General features: G+C 40.6%; 1 protein-coding gene across 1 annotated transcript in view; it reads left to right on the forward strand.

Moving 5' to 3' along the window:
* Positions 1-17,616, forward strand: part of TMEM196 (transmembrane protein 196) — a 413,699-nt gene that overhangs the window by 46,738 nt on the left and 349,345 nt on the right. The window lies entirely within an intron of this gene.

Consider the following 17,616-nt stretch of genomic DNA (forward strand, 5'->3'; position numbering starts at 1 on the left):
AATTGTCTTTTTTCCAAGTGTGATAGCTTTGTTGAAAAGACACAATCCTATTGTTCATAATTGTTCTTTTGGTGATTGTGATCACAGAATGGATTCCCAAACTTAACTGGAGTCATGATGTCCAAAAATAAAGGGTGAGCGTGATAACCAGGAACTGCAATCAAAGGTTACCAACAAAATAAAGTAAACAAGGCAGCTCCCCTTGAATACTGCTAACAGGAAATCACACAGAGCGCGTCTTATCAGCAGACGCGATCAAGGCAATAATCCTTCTCACTCCACCAAATGCAATGTGAACGCGAAACAACGCGTTTACATTACACCGCGGCTTCTCTATTCTAAACTCAAGCACACATGCAAGTCGAACGCGGAGGAGGCGAGCGCGCACTCCTTCCGCTAAAATAATTGGCGTAATTTCAGTCTCAAAAGTACATGGATATTCAGAACTGCAACGGCTTCAATCTTCAAGCTGAAATCCGGCGGGGAACACCATCCGCCATTCCCACAGAATCAAGTTGATTGGCAAGCACCTTCCCAACATGAAGGAAGTGCTTTTGTAAGTTCCGCCTTGAGCCTCCGGGTGACGTATCCCTAGGCATGCTGGTTGCTGTAGTCTTCCAGTAATTCACCCTCATTGCATGTCGGACAGGAGAACAGCGGTGACCACAACAATGGTATGATTGTAACCCCTTTGACATCGAAATCGCTACAGAACCCCCTCTCAAGGACCGCCGACCCGACGGTCGACCAGGCCTGCCCGGATACAGAGCATGGAATTGATCCAAGAGCTCTGGACAATGTAGGTTGTCCACAGGTTCCCAAGTCCTCTCCTCGGAGCCATAGCCTTTCCACTCCACCAGATACTGGACCCTTCCTCTAACCAACCGGGAGTCAAGGATAGTCTGCACCTCATATTCTTCCTGTCCGTCCACCTTAACAGGAAGGGGCTTCTCGGGCAGTCTCACACTAGAAGGACAAGGTTGGAGCAGGGACACATGGAATACGGGATGGATCTGCCAGGAGTCAGGAAGGGAGAGCCTCATAGCTACAGGGTTGATAACCTCAACTATACTGTATGGACCCACATATTTAGGTTTCAATTTGGTAACCCCTTTGATATGGAGATTTTTTGTGGAGAGCCATACCTTATCCCCCACCCTGTAGGCCGGTTCTGGGGTTCTCTTTCTGTCGGCAAACCTTTTCTGTGTGGACTGAGCATTGGCCAGACTGTGTTTTGCAGAAATGAGCACTGCTCGAAGATGTGCATGATGTTCATGAATACTTGGCACAGGAGAGCGAACAGGCCAATCAAAAGGGAGAGCGTTGGGGTGGTAGCCCTGGAGACAAAAAAAAGGTGAACAACCCAATGTTGCGTGCACAGCGTTATTATAGGCGAATTCCGCCATCCATAACAAGGTAGTCCAGTCCCTATTATTTTGCAGCGTGAAGCATCGGAGATACTGTTCCAGCGTCTGGTTCAGACGTTCAGTTTTACCATCAGTTTGGGGATGGTAACTGGAGGAGAGACGGGCATCAATATCCAAGGTCTTACAGAGAGCCCTCCAGAATCGAGATGTGAACTGAGTCCCCTTGTCCGTAATCAAAACACTAGGGATACCATGGGCCCTTACAATGTGCTGAAGAAACACCTCTGCCAGTTCAGCAGCCATGGGCAATCCAGTCAGTGGTACAAAATGCCCCATTTTCGTCAAATGGTCAACAACAACCAGAACCACGGTCTTATCATCACAGGGTGGCATCTCGACGATGAAGTCCATAGAAAGCGTATGCCAGGGTTGTGGAGGAATAGGCAAAGGTCTAAGGAGACCCACAGGTTTTGCATGGATAGCCTTTCCTTGCGCACATATTGCACAGTTCTTTATGTATTGTCGCACATCATCTCGTACTCGAGGCCACCAAAAGGAACGTTCCACACTGGCAATTGTTTTATACGTTCCCATATGGCCCCCCAACATAGAATCATGGGTCCATGCTAACACTTGCTGTTGCAATGCCTCCGTTGGAAGAAATAAGGCCATGCCATGATAGGCAAGATCATCCTTTTCCACATGATGCTCCGGATCTGCCTGGATCCATTCCTGTACATCCATGCTCGCTAAAGCAATCTTCACGTCTTCCAAGAAGTCCTGTGAGAACAATAGGGCTACAGACGGAGTCGGATCGCACACTTCCGTCAATATGTAAGGTGGCTCAATTTCCTCAGTTTCCCGCTGCTCATCTGCTTCTCCTATGCGGGAAAGGGCATCCGCTTTCCCGTTTTGCGACCCAGGTTTATACTTGATAATAAAATCAAAGTCAGAAAAGAACAATGTCCAACGTAATTGCCGTGGTGTTAGAGCCTTGGCGGTATTCAGAAACAAAAGATTTCTGTGATCCGTGTAAATTTCTACAGTATGCACCGCACCCAAGAGATAATGGCGCCATTCTTCACATGCTCTCTTTATAGCAAGAAGTACTTTATCTGAAATGGTATAGTTTATCTCACATGGCGTGAGCTTTTTTTTCAGAAAAAGGCAACCGGATGTATTTGGCCCGCCTCAGGATGTCTTTGGGATAACACGCCTCCCACAGCACATTGAGATGCATCTGCTTCAAGTATAAATGGCATTTGCGGATCAGGATGACGCAAGATTGGCGCCTGGGTAAACTGTTTCTTTAGGAACTGGAACGACTTGGCTGCTTCCTTGCTCCACACAAAGGGGTACCCTTCCTCAAAAGGCTGGAGATCGGATGTATTATTTTAGAAAAATCCTTAATGAATTGTCTATAATAATTTGCAAAGCCAAGGAAGCTCTGCACCGATTTGATATTCCATGGGGTGTTCCAATTAGTGATGGTATCCACTTTATTCATGTCCATTTGAAAGCCATGTGCATTGATCACATACCCAAGGAAAGAAACCTCCTGAGCATGAAACAAGCATTTCTCAAGTTTTGCATACAGCGAATTCTGCTGTAATTTGCCAAGTACAGTCTTCACATGGGGTACATGCTCCGAAAGGGTAGAAGAATACACCAGGATGTCGTCTATATATACGACGCAAAAGGTTTCCAAACTGCCACGCAGCACCTCGTCCATAAAGAACTGAAACGCGGCAGGGGCGTTACACAGCCCAAAAGGCATCACCCTATATTCAAACAACCCAAATTTTGTTCGAAACGCAGTTTTCCACTCATCCCCTTTTTGGACCCGGACCAGATGATATGCTCCACGCAGATCGAGTTTGGTGAAGTAACGGGCTCCTTTCAATTGGTCCATCAACACAGGGATTTAGGGGAGAGGATATCTGTTCTTGATTGTCACACGATTTATTGCTCTGTAATCGATGCAAGGTCTTATTTCGGCGCAATCCTTTTTGGGTATGAAAAACATAGGGGATGAGGCTGGTGATGTCTAATGAAGCCGGTTGCAAGATTTTCCTCAATGTAAGTCTTTAGATATTGTGTTTTCTTCTCAGTTAAGGCATAGACTCGACTGCACGGAATGTCTGCTCCGGGTACCAGTGCAATACGGCAATCATATACCCGATGTGGAGGCAAGGTGGTCGCCTTTTGTTGATCGAACACAGGGAGATATTCCTTGTACTCCACAGGAAGATCGGTAGCACAACAATAGTGTTCTAGATAACTTCCCATCGCCAGACACGCTGAAGGCGTTATGCCAGGAATGTTATTAACAGGAAGGTCCCGATGGCAATGTTCTTTGCAGTAGTCTTATGATAAGGTAATGGTACGCGCCGCCCAGCTTATCTTGGGATCATGAAGGGTCAACCATGGCATACCCAAGATAAGCCGAAACTGAGGTGCGTCGATCAGATCGAACTGAATGTACTCCTGATGATTTTGGCTGGTCTGCATCAACAAGGAACACGTATGATAAGACACAGGACCGGAAGACAGAACGGTTCCGTCGACTGCTTTCACCAGCTCCGGTTTTTCCTTCTTCTCGCAAACGATTCCGGTTTTCATGGCATATTCTTGGTCTATTTAATTCCCAGTAGCACCGGAATCAAGCAAGGCATCTATATCCAATGCAACATGGGAAGTGACCCACAGTGTCACTTTGAGGTTCATGTGTGCGACAGCAGGATGTAACGTATTAGCTAGCACTGGTGAGATCATTGAAGGTTGAGAACCCAAGGCAGAGACCTCTTCCTGATTTGGGTTTTTTAGTTTTCCACCGGCTCTCCTGTCAGAACGAGTGCTTGAACACGAGGCACAAATGGGCGTCCGGGTAATGCATTTCTTGCTCTACAATCCTTAATGAAGTGTCCTCCTTTACCGCAATACATACATTGCTTCAACCTCCTTCTTTTCTCCCTCTCTTCCTGTGAAAGGGGGTCACGAATGCCTCCTATTTGCATAGGTTCTGTGCCTTCTATTGCCTTGGGACGATCTTCTGTAGAGCCTTTGAAACGGGGATAAACATACCGACCATCTCCCCGGTTTCTATCCCCTTTTTGATCGAGGAGTCTGTGGTCCAACTGGACAGTCAGATCTATGAGTTCTTCGCAGGTAGTAGGAAGCTGGACCACTTGTGCCAGAACGTCTTTGAGCTCCCCCCTCAATCCTTGATAGAACAGAGTAATTCTTTTCTCAGGAGGCCAGTCTGTTTCTACTACTAGCCTATTGAATGACGTAATGTAGGTCAACAGGTCTTGGGAGCCTTGACGCAGTGTTAACAGTTCCCTGTCAAGGGTCATCATGTGGGATTTTCTATCAAAAAGTTTCCGTAATTCTAAACAAAAATCAGGAAAGCTGTGCAACACAGGGTCATTTCCCTCCAGTAAAGGAATGGCCCAGCTTGCCGCGTTGCCACCCATATACGACATCATAAATGCTGTTTTAGCTGGGTCATCTTGAAATACTCCAGGTTTGCATAGAAAATGTAGTCTGCACTGCTTGAGAAAAGTCTCAAACTTCCTGGGATCCCCAAAGAATCTTTCAGGGGGTACCAACGGTATTCCCATGTTTTGTAAGACATGTACTGTGTGGACAGGTTCAATAGGAGGGACTGTGGCAGGAGATGATACAAAAAACCCACCCCCTTCTGCTCCTAGAGAGGGAGCGTGACTAGTCGACACAGGAGCTGACAGTGTGGCTGGTTTAATATATGGAATCCCTCCAGTACTTTTACGAGTCAATCCTGCTACCTCTCTCCGCAAGGAGCCCACTTCCTTATGCAGTATCTGGTTCTCAGTTCTTGAAGTGTGTGCCTCTTGCTACAAAGCTGCCAAGCTTTCCACCACAGAGGCCAACACAACATTGACGTCCATCGTCTAGGCCGGGCTTGTATACGTGGGCTTGCCAATCTGTCGGGATTGTCAGTAGCCCAAGTACATTTAAATGCAACTAACCTTGTCCTTGTGACCAGCGGAGACGATGTCTGGAGATAGGCCCCCCAATTCCTCCTAGACACGAACCCCAACAAAGGAGTCTGTACACCCTCTGCATGGACCCGTGCCCCGGGGAAAAGGGAAGTGGATAAAATAAAAAACTAGCTGTAGGTTCTGTGATTCCCTCAAGGTCTGGTCAAGAAAAATGCTAGGTACCAGGAAGGACTTCCTCACTGCAGAAGAGGATGACAAAACAGAATATATCACACATGTTCTCTTCTGATTACCTATAGCTATATGATCAATGTCTTATCACTTCTTACCAAAAAGGTATACAGCCAGACGAGGTATTTCCGATCCCTTGTGTCCCAAAACAAAAAATAAAAATGTAACAAGGGAATAATAGTCCAATACAATTAGTCTGTAGCTGGTACGGTGTATACCACAAAATGAGCAGTCTGTACTTGCTGCTGGAAACGTGAAGATTTGCAATGTCACCATGAGATTCAATACACCCAAGAATTGTCTTTTTTCCAAGTGTGATAGCTTTGTTGAAAAGACACAATCCTATTGTTCATAATTGTTCTTTTGGTGATTGTGATCACAGAATCGATTCCCAAACTTAACTGGAGTCATGATGTCCAAAAATAAAGGGTGAGCGTGATAACCAGGAACTGCAATCAAAGGTTACCAACAAAATAAAGTAAACAAGGCAGCTCCCCTTGAATACTGCTAACAGGAAATCACACAGAGCGAGTCTTATCAGCAGACGCGATCAAGGCAATAATCCTTCTCACTCCACCAAATGCAATGTGAACGCGAAACAACGCGTTTACATTACACCGCGGCTTCTCTATTCTAAACTCAAGCACACATGCAAGTCGAACGCGGAGGAGGCGAGCGCACACTCCTTCCGCTAAAATAATTGGCGTAATTTCAGTCTCAAAAGTACATGGATATTCAGAACTGCAACGGCTTCAATCTTCAAGCTGAAATCCGTGGGGGAACACCATCCGCCATTCCCACAGAATCAAGTTGATTGGCAAGCACCTTCCCAACATGAAGGAAGTGCTTTTGTAAGTTCCGCCTTGAGCCTCCGGGTGACGTATCCCTAGGCATGCTGGTTGTTGTAGTCTTCCAGTAATTCACCCTCTTTGCATGTCGGACAGGAGAACAGCGGTGACCACAACAATGGTATGATTGTAACCCCTTTGACATCGAAATCGCTACACCATGTTGGTGGTGCAGCTGATGGTATCTTTGAATCTGATGGTGCCTCTGCACCGGGCTTGTATTGAGGATCTTGCCTGGTGATCTTGTAGCCAGCGATAAAAAAGGCTGAAGTGAAGTCCAGTGCAGAGGTTGGATTTAGCCATATTTCCGTGAGAAAGAGAAGGTCTGGAGCCTAGTTGTGCAGTCAGTCCCATATCTCTGTGGCATGTTTTGTAAGGGCGTGGGCCTTTCAGGAGAATAAATGCAAATGTTGTGCTCTTACCTGAGTGGTGGTTGGTCTGTGTGAACTTGAGCGGGTGGCTAGTTTGTGTGAGTGTGAGCAAATGGGGTGCTGGGTGCTGTTATGGTGGGAGTGGTGGGTTTAGGGTGTTTGAGAGTGCTTGAGAACCTGCAGGATGCACATGGATATAAGGTGAATGAAGCCAGTCTAGCATTCTTCTCAGTCATGATTACCAAACGTACAGGACCTTCTTTTCCTTTAGCCTTCTTCCTTCTTTGTCTGACATGTTTCCGGCTGAATATTCTCTTCTTTTCATTTCTAGTGATCCTTCTGTAAATTGCTTTTCACACAATCTTCATTTGTCATCCTTCGTCTGCTCTGTCTTTCCAGAACCTTTCTGCAAGTCTCAATTTTCTATTCCATATTGCACCAATAAGCTAGCTCAATTAGATTGACAAACTGGTGGATGCTCAATTCACTTTCTCCACAAGGCTGTGCTTGCCGTCTTTCTAAGACCCCTTCTCATGTTGCCTATTGAAGAGAATCTTTACGTTATTGGCAATGGGTTGCTGTTTAAAATCTGCCCAACAAGATGCAACCTAATATTCAGTACCGCTAAAGTTCTTTTCATGTTGAACATTCAGGCATCATACTAGCAGAATCATAATATTAATGTACCAGAGGATGTAACTGAGATATGACAAGATAATGGAAAGTGATATTCACAGTGAAGGGTGGTGAAAGCTACTCATCCTTTACAATAAGTGGAAGGCGGGGAAATATTTTGGGTACACACAAGCTCTGGCTGCTGGCAACATTGTTGGTGGCATTTACATTTTATAAGAGGGGCATTGAACCACTCTGCTCCTGTGTACACTCTCTCTAGACCTATCTTTTACCTTTTGTACTTAAACTATTAAGTCATTTTACATTGCAATATCCTGCAAATTGGGCACCATTGATGTTATAGTTGACGTTTAAAAGATGATGAAGCATGCAGCAGAAGGCAATATTTATCAGACAAAATACAGGATGTTAACAAAGGATCAAACCTAAAGTTATTTGGAGTCCTGGAAAAAGAGGAAATCAGAGATGTTGAAATAATTTTCCTGAGCTACTTTTCTTTTGAAATTCAATGTGCTCCTAGAATTCTAATGCACATAAAATCCAAGGTTAAGTAGCCCAATCCAATAGGAATCTTTTTCTTCTTGCTCATTTCTGTTGTCAATCATGCCCTTTTTCATAAGTGGGTTTGAACAATTTCTACCAGCATAATCTCATTCTAGTTACTTGTAACGAAGATGTATTCTCAAAATCACAAAAGTGCCCTTGCAGGATCAATACTAAACCTGGGATGGTTCCACCAGGCAGGGCATATTAATGTATTTCCTCTGAGATTTGCTACAATCTGCACAACAAACCATCTTATCACTAACATACAGACTCATTGAGTTGAGTTGAAAGTGCCGCTTGGTCCTGGGAAAAAAAATATTTTTCATTGTCTTTTGATACTAACAGGAATCACCTAAGTGATGTACTTGTAAAGGACATGTGCCTAAGCAAGCTGTATTATTTGATTTATTGTGTACGTGCTCTGAAATAGGCAAGCACTCTTTCTGTTTTTTTTTTAAATAAAGAAATTGGCAATATAAACAAGACTGGAAGCAAGTCTTGGAAGCTGGTGGCTTGTACTGTTCCACCATGCCCTTTCATTCCATGTTCAACGAGCAAGTGACCCTTGTGCTACAGAAAAAGGAGGGGATGTGATAGGGAAGGTGGTGTAGGTGATTGAAGAGGGGGTAAGGCACCAACCTGATGAAGCATAAACAATGGACATTATTTTGTTTTTTTGGCAATGACTGACACATTGGGAACACTGTTAGTTCAATTTCTTACAACTTTGAAAGACCCAAGACTTGCTTGTGGTGTAGGTAAATGGCTGCAATTAACTTCTTTTATCCTTTAAAATGATAGAAGTCATCTCTTCTGTATCTATTTTAGGGAGGAAATCATGAAAGTTTTGATAATGATTGTCAGCCTCCTGAATTATACTAATAAGGAAAGCAATGGTAGTTGCATTAATCATGTTACTCATGGCATTACATCTCTTTCTGAAACTCCTACTAATTTTCCAAAATGTACATGTTACCAAACAACATTATTTATGTTTGGCAATTTAATATTTGGAAGGGGCATTTTTAGGGCATCCCTTCCTAATACCGAATTGCAGTGAAACGAAGCAAATATTACACTGAAAAAATCAATCATGCTGCAAATTAATCTAATGAGCTATTTAGAACTGATCAACTTCTTACAAATTCTACTCTCTCCATCGGCCCCCACCAAGATAGCATTTTTGTGATAAATAGGCTACTTTTTTCAAAGACAAAGCAGAGGCTGTATATAGGGAATTTGATTCTACCAGTCCCTCACACGAGGAGAGTAATAATTCCTCTTTGACATCTGTTAATAAAGGGGAATTATGCATCGTTCCCACATTGTCTAATAACCAAATGGCTGTGCTTCTCACCCAAACAAAGTCAGGAGCCCTGTCAGATCATTTTTCCATTTAGGGTGATGCATGAGGTAGTGCATAAGATTGCACCTGTTCTTATGACTTTATTCAAAGCTATTATGATGCTGTTTCCCTGTCGAATGGAAGATCTTGGTCCTACCTCTTTTGAAGAAGCCAGCTTTGTACCCTCGGAATGAGATTAATCATAGACCTATATCACAGCTACCCATCCTGGCAAAATTATTGAAAAGCATCTTGACAAAATCTTATCAGAACATATAGAGAAATATAACATCCTGCATGAGGCAGAGTTTGGCTTCAGGTCAGGCCATAGTACTGAAACTGCTATAGTTACAGTCTCAGAAGATATTAGATCCATCCGGGACAATGGTGGGAAGTCTGCAGTGGTCCTTTTGGAGCTTTCTGCTGCCTTGAATATGGTTAGCCATGTGGTCCTCTTAGTACAGCTGGCTGATATCAGGACTACCTGCTCAACCTTGGATCTCCTCTTGTCATTTTTAGATGATCAAGAACAAAAGGTGGACTCTTGGGAGTTTAACTCTAAATCTTTTATTCTGCCTTGTGGGGTTTCCCAGGGTCCTCCCTCAGTCCTATGATATTTGGTATTTATGAGGCACCTTTGGCCAAATCGATTCATTCTTTTCGATTTGCCACAGCATCGTATGCTGATGATACCCAGATTGTGGTGTCAATCTCGGGTCATGCGGAAGAGGTTGCTGCTTGGTTCAATGGCTGCATGACAGCCATCGTTAGTTGGATGCACAGGAATTGCCTAAAGCTAATTTCTAAAAAAATGGAGATTCTACTTTTTGGCAATATTGTCTCTTTCTGGAACCAATTTTGGTGCCTCAGTTGCTTTGTTCTCCTCAGTTACCCATCTCCAAAGTAAGAAATGTAAGAGTCCTATTTGATGCTGAATTGTCATTTGTTGAGCAGATAAACAAATTTACTTCAACTTGTTTCTTTAATATAAAAATGTTGCGGCAAGTACTTCCTTTTATCCAACCTGACTTGCAGAAATTGGTTGTAATTTCCCTGGTGTTATCCAGGCCTGATTATTTGAGCACCCTCTATTTGGGAATGAAACAAAAACCTTTAAACAAGCTTCAAATGATGCAAAATACTGTGAGTCGTTTACTAAAGAAAATCCCAAATTTAAGGGGCATCTAATTGGCCCCCTGTTAGAAAGAGGATCGTTTTCAAGGCCTTGTGCTTGGTTTATAAAGTGCTGTATGGAGTAGTACCAGAGTACCTTAAAAGTAAATTCAGCTGGTACTCCCCCAAAAAGTTATTACAATGAGCATCATCATGTTTGGCGATTACTCCTAGAATCAGGAAAACTACTTTGCGAGGCCAAAGCTTTCTTTACTCCACTTGTAAGCTCTGGAAAAGACTGACCTTGTCTCTTAAACATCAGGACAATTTTCTCTATTTCTGAAAACGTGGCTGTTTTCAGGTTAGTCATAATCCCTTTGTGCTCTCCCTTTGATGGTCTGGTGGATTCAGGATCATGCTAGCGCCAAGATGCCTTGGGCAATGGAGCTCTTTATACATTTTAAATCGAATCAAATAAATCACAACTAAATTCTGATCACAAAACATTCATTATTATCCAACAACCCTCTCCCCTTTGTAATTGTTAAAATAAATATTTTTTTAAGAGCAGGCAGTGGCTCAAGGTAACACTGTGTACTCTTAAAAATGAAACTTAAAAGATTCTTTTTATTTTTTGAATCACATCCGGTTTTCCTTTAAGGAAACTGGGCTGCATTAAAAAAAGATATATATATTGCTTAATCAAAAAGCAGTCACAGACATTGTGGTCTGATGATGACCCTAGCAGGCAACCATCCCTGCGAGGGCTGCAATTCCTAATGGGTCACCAATTGCGACCTACCTCATGAATATTCATGAGGAAGGTCTATTGCGACCCCATTAACAATTGCTATTTACAAGTGTATGTATCACAATAATTGCCATTATGTAATCACAATCCCTAAAAGTGTACATATAGCCCTTTATTTGAAAAAGGTTGTGAAAATACAGTAAAACTGAAACTTCTTTTAACTGAATGAGATTGATAATTGACGTAAAAAAGTTGTGTAGATGTAAAAAATATCTAAATTATATTTTAAATTTTATTTAATGACAGGTACTACTCCAAAAATATCTAACTTTTATATCCAAAGGCTCCAGTATTTCACTAATATGGTCATTTTAGCTATCTGTGGATTGACCTTCAGAGATCATTCAGAGAATCTGAGGGGTGTTATATGGTTAAAAGTTGGGGATAAACTCCACCAAGAAAATGATCTAAGGACACTTCACCAATTGTTGCCTTAAGCCAGATGAATTTAAAACGTCACTGTCTGAATGTAGGTAGTATTTCTCGGATTACAATTTTCAAATGATTATACTCTTTAACTTATGAGGTGGCACTTTTGATGTTTAGCTGAGAAAAGTTGCCTTCAGGGAATTGAAAGTGGAAATAAGAACTTTAAAGTCTTAAATTAAGGACATCTTGGTTACCCAGGATGTTTTAGTGCCCAATCCCTGACAGAGCCATGAAGCAATGCCATTAGGGGCATTTACTTGGAGACTTGTGGTGACAGTTGGATGTTTTATCCTGCATTTTAGGCACTGATTTAAGGCAAAAATGGGACCACGCAGAATGAACATTCAAGATACTAGCTGCCAGTTTGCTTAACTCATATCATTAAAGGTCTCTTTATCTTTTCTAATCACCCCTCACTTGTGAATTGGGTTATATGATTATTAGGATTTGGGGCCTGAGGTTGGTCGCCCAATACCGGTCGGTAATGGCCAAAATTACTGAATTTCGGCCATTACCGACCGGTATTAGGCTACTGAGATGTAGGTGGCCTAAATTGCAAATTTGGTAATTTACCGATTAGGTATTTTAAGGAATCGGTAAATTACTGTTTTCTTAAAATACCGAATCGGTAAATTACCAAACTTGCAATGTAGGGAGCACTCAAATGAGTGCTTTCCCCATTTTAGGATTCATTATTTACCACCAACTATTAGTTGGTGTTCAATAAAGAATACCTTAGAAAATGCAAATCTGTGCATTTTCAACTGTGCCATGTGGCAGACATACATGCCCATGTATGTGTGCCACATCAGCACATAAGCACGATTCAGAGGTGCAACAGGGTGTCCAAGTGACATCCTGGCACCCTTTAATGTTTTCCCCATTTTACCGAATCGGTATTTACCGATTCGGTAATTGCCATTTATTCCTATGGGCCTCCAGGCCCATAGGACTGAATGGCAATTACCGAATCGGTAAATACCGATTTGGTAAATACCAAATCATACCGATTCGGTAATACTTACCAAATATTTACCAACATTGCATTTACCGATTCTAAAATACCGAATCGGTAAAATTCGGTATTTTAGAATCGGTAAATTTCAATTACCTACATCTAGCCCTTGGTTTTTATTGCGTCATTTAAGTGAATTAAAAAGAGGTTGGGTTTCGATATCTCAGGACAATGTAGTACAACTTTGGTGAAGTAAATGTATCTCATCTTCCTGATGTGTGTGCTGCCGTGCTTCTGGAAAGGCAATATTGATTACTTCTAATTGTTTTTAGGAATATTTTTCTGCTTTTGTTCTACCCCAGTGGTGTTTGGACAATATATACGTAAAAAATATCGCAAGAAACAAATTTCACACAAACGACAAGAATATTGTGTTTTCAAATATGGTCGAAAGAAATATCGAAGGCAATATTGTTTTAAGTGTATTTTTATAGCATTTTGAAAAATGTGGTCAATTTAAATTGTGTTGTAAAAAAGTATCTTTTTTGTCGGTTAATTTACATGTTCTTTTTTAAATTTGTTTTATTATATTTCTATTTCATTTTTTTTGTTAATATGTTTTGTAAATTTTTATACTAATTTAATACCAATGCTTCATTTTTAATTTAACATTTGAAATAGATGTTAAATTTTTTTAAAATGCATTTACATTATAGGAGCAAAGTGTTGGATTTTTAGGGGAAAAGGTTGGTGACATTTTCATAAATTGTAAAATGTAATTCATTTGTATGTTTAATTTTATTTAATTTGTTAATTATGATTTAATGAAGTTCTTTAAATACATAGGGCACTTCTGGTGCAGTTAGGAAATCTTCCAGATGGAATTAGTTTAGAAATCGTTTCCGACCGACTCGGATCGGGAGAGTCTCACCGACCGAGTTTGATGCATCCGGATGCTTCGAGATGCGATTTGGTTGGATGCCCATTGACTTCCATGGGAGCATATGTTCCTAACCACATCATAGTCTGGCCCTTGGTCTGCAAGACACATTCCCGATCTGATTCGGAAGGAGCAAATGCCATTAGGAGGCCTTCCTAAACGCATCAGAATAAGGCCCTAGGTGGGAATACTTCCCTAACCGCATCAGAACTGGGCCCTAAATATTTGAATTCAATTATTAGTTTAGTTTCTAAAGCTTGAGACATAATTTTTACATTTATATGAGTTTAGCTTAATTTATTAGGGAAAACTGGTATATTATTGAGTATATATTTTAATGTTTATTTACTGTTGGTATATATTTCAATATTTTAATTTGAAAAGTATATAAAGTTATTGCTAAAATAAAGTAATGTGTTATAATTGTAAGTTTTTTTTAAATTTACATTTGTTTTATGTTTTGAAAAACATTGTAAATTCTCAAACATTAAACATATATAATTAGTTTGATACCATTTGTAAATTTCTGTATAAAAATACTTGATGTATACATTTGTGTGTTAATTATTTAATATTATTTATATTTATAAATATGCATGTGATTTAATATATGGCTATTTGACTTCCCAAATGTATTTAATTTCATAAATAATTATAAGGGTATTACATTATGTTAATATTTACATTTAACGATGTAAACATTTATATACATATATACATATATATATATATATATATATATATATATATATATATATATATATATATTACCTTCTGGCGGTCGCCAGTAGGTATATATAGTTAGGATTTTTTCCCTATGGGATTTTTGAAAATTCTATGTCTAATAACTTTGGCGTTTGTGGACGGAATTGGCTGAAATTTTCTGGAAAATGGAACATTTTGTTTCTGAGCAGCCCCTGGAAATTTGGGGGGGGTTCGTCAAGGGGGGGCCGAGAAAAAAGGGGGGTCCCAAAACGTGTTTTTAACATTGAGTTTTCCATAGGGCGGTTGGCCTCACTTTTAGCCCGAACGGCTGAATGGATTTCCACGAAACTTGGCAAAATTGTAGGGACTGGTAGCCCGATGTGCCTTTGCTAGGTCTCAATATATGTGCTTCAGTGGATTTTGAGAAATTAACGTTCAAAAAAAGATATATATCTGTAACAGCGGACCGGGCAGCGCTCCGGTTCGCGGACTTTACTCGTAACGGAACTTCGCGTAGCGAAGCTGATTGGCTCTCCGGTGTCTGTCAACATTCTAAACAGTCCGGAGCGGCCGCCATCTTGTCTCTCGGTAGGATTGAGAGACAAGAGGAGGCCAAAACAAAGGGGGAAATTACCATAAGGGGGCATAGTAGATCCTCCCTGACCCCCTAGGTTTAATGTGGAGGCTTTAAAAGGGCCCCGCGGGGCAAAAAAAAAAATTTTTTTGTTTGTTTTTTTGCGTGGGTAGCGCCCGGTTCGAGAACCGGGAAGCGTTCTGGGCAGCGTACTATAAGGAAAAAAGAATGATAGACTTTTCAAATACTGTATGTTAATTGATTGTTGGTTTTGTTGATTATTTTTTAATTTTTTTATTTTTTAAGCAATTATTTATTATTGTGATTGTGTTTCAAAATTTAATAACATTTCTAACATTTAACTAGTTTATGAATTACATATAAAAATGATTAAAGACTCAAACAATTTTTTAATATTACATACAATTTTATTTTTCGGATTGTTTTTCAAAATTTAATAGAACGTCTAGCATTTGACTGTCCGATATGTCCTCTTGTTGAGTGAACATAAGTTCCCACATTTGACCGTCATCATAATGAAGTAAATGATCCACAGATTCTACACATTGAACTAATTCATGGTCCCGTGATTCATCCATGAAATCTGAGTCATCATTGTCCTCAATATCTTTTTCTGTGTTGTTCTCCAGAACAATTTCGAAGGAAACATTCTGCTCACCTTCCATTTTATTGCTGTAATTTGCATAAAAAATAAATATATCAGTAGAGATAGGGCACTGTTGGGTTTAAGTTCAGACAGGTACTTGTGAGTTTATAACAGAGAAGTAATCTATGGGCACTGTATGGTTTCAGGCGTGAAGTAGTACTATTAAAAAATGCCTGTGAAGAAGCCTAAGTAAATTCATAATTATACCACAGAAACCTAAATCAATCCATAATTATAATAAAGAAGCCTTTCTCAATGTCTAACTCTTACAGAGGGATAGTATATAACTATCTGAAAATGTTTTCAAATTTATAAAATAATATCTCACCTTCTAAAAACAAGTTTAAGTTGTGAGTGAAAATGATCTTGCAATGTAGTTCAGGAAGTAGTAGTCAAAATGGCTGTGTTTCTCTCTCTTCCTTTATATATATTCAGGTACATAGCCAATCAAATGTCAGGTAAAAAAAGTAGAAAATGAAAGTAACATTTTAATTGGTTGTCAATTCCAACACTTCAGATGTGTTTTGTGAAGTAATTTACCTCAGGGTATTTAGAGAGGTCTACAGGCTAAATGGTTAAATGGAATTTCAATCAAATTTGTGAAAATGGTAGGCATTGGTATGTAGTATGAGCTAATCTATATTTGGTGAAATTGTCTCCAGTCGCTTTTCTGTAAACTACTTTCCCACCTTTTTTGATGGTGCGCTTCCCAGGGAGCGACCCGGTACGCAAACTGGCGAGCGCCCCGGTTCGCGAACCTTAAGCGTTACGGGAGTCCACCATTTTGTGTTTCGGTCGAATTAAGATACAAGATGGAGGGCAAATAATGTTCAGAATGGGTAGAAGGGGGCATGGTAGACTTATCTTGACCCCCTAGGTTTTCTGAGGGTGGCTGAGGAGGCCCATATGTGCGAAAAAAAACATTTTTTTAAAAATTTAGCGAGGTTAGCTCCTGGTTCGCGTACCGGGTAGCGCCCCAGGGAGCGTACTTTGTTGAAAATTAGTGAAAAATGTTAGAGTAAAATAATAATTGTGAGTGATCAGATGTAGGGTAGCTCTGAGAAGAGCTTTTGGGTTTATGGTACATTTAGGTACTTATAAGTAGGTACCAATGCACAGTCTTAAATTCAGAATGAAAATTCTGTTGCCCTCATCTGAGAAGTGAACTCCATCTCCTCTGTAGATATCTTGCATGTAGTAACGCAAGTTATTGTTGTACAGGGAGCCCATTCCATGGTCTCTCATGTAAGCTGAAACAGATTTGTTTACATGCTTCCTCGACTTCTCAATTTGTGGACAAAATTGGTTTGACCGCCTCCATTTCTGTCTTTGGCATATATTTGAATATACCAAGGCAGTCTGAGGAAAAAGTGCCATCAATTGCTCAAAGGTGTCCTTTAAAAGCATTTCCAGACCTACCCCAGTCAAAGTGCCCAAATCATTACCTCCACAGTGCACAATTAACAGGTCAGGTTTTGGCAAATGCATAAAGGTTTTCACCAATGGTATCAATTGGTGACATTTTAATCCTCTGTGGCCAAACCACTTAATTTCCACATCTTGTAAATTGAGGTTAGGTAAATTCCTGTTCTCAGCATACCTCTGAGCCCAATAGATGTAACTATGTCCAACAATCCAGACAGAAAACATGGTGAGAGAAGGTTCTCCTGCAGTCAGATGAAGTGTGGCAATGAAATGGCAGTTGAAAAAATAAGAGTTTAAAATGAAAAAAACTGTGGAGTTTCTGTGTTAATGAAGCAGTAACAGTGATTGGTGGATTTTGATTGCTGAAAACAGAAAGTTAGGGTGCATGGATGAGTTGTTTGAAAGATGTATTTTGAGTGGTCAAGAAAAAATCATTAAATGAAAGAATGCACTGGATATGAGGTGCACTGAGAGTTCAGAGTTCAATTGCAACATTGTTGTGTGAACTTGCAAACACCAGAGGTCTTCCAAGACGTGGTTGCCATGCAAAAAAGGCAGAAAGGGCAGAGGGGGGAAGGGTTTTCATTTGAAAAAAAGTGAGGGAAGAGTTTTGATTGGGTGACATGAGAGATATGTGTGAAGAATTACAGCATTTCTGTGCTTTTGATAG

The sequence above is a fragment of the Lissotriton helveticus genome, chromosome 10 (assembly GCF_964261635.1).
Source record: "Lissotriton helveticus chromosome 10, aLisHel1.1, whole genome shotgun sequence".
In the NCBI taxonomy this organism is placed as follows: Eukaryota; Metazoa; Chordata; class Amphibia; order Caudata; family Salamandridae; genus Lissotriton; species Lissotriton helveticus.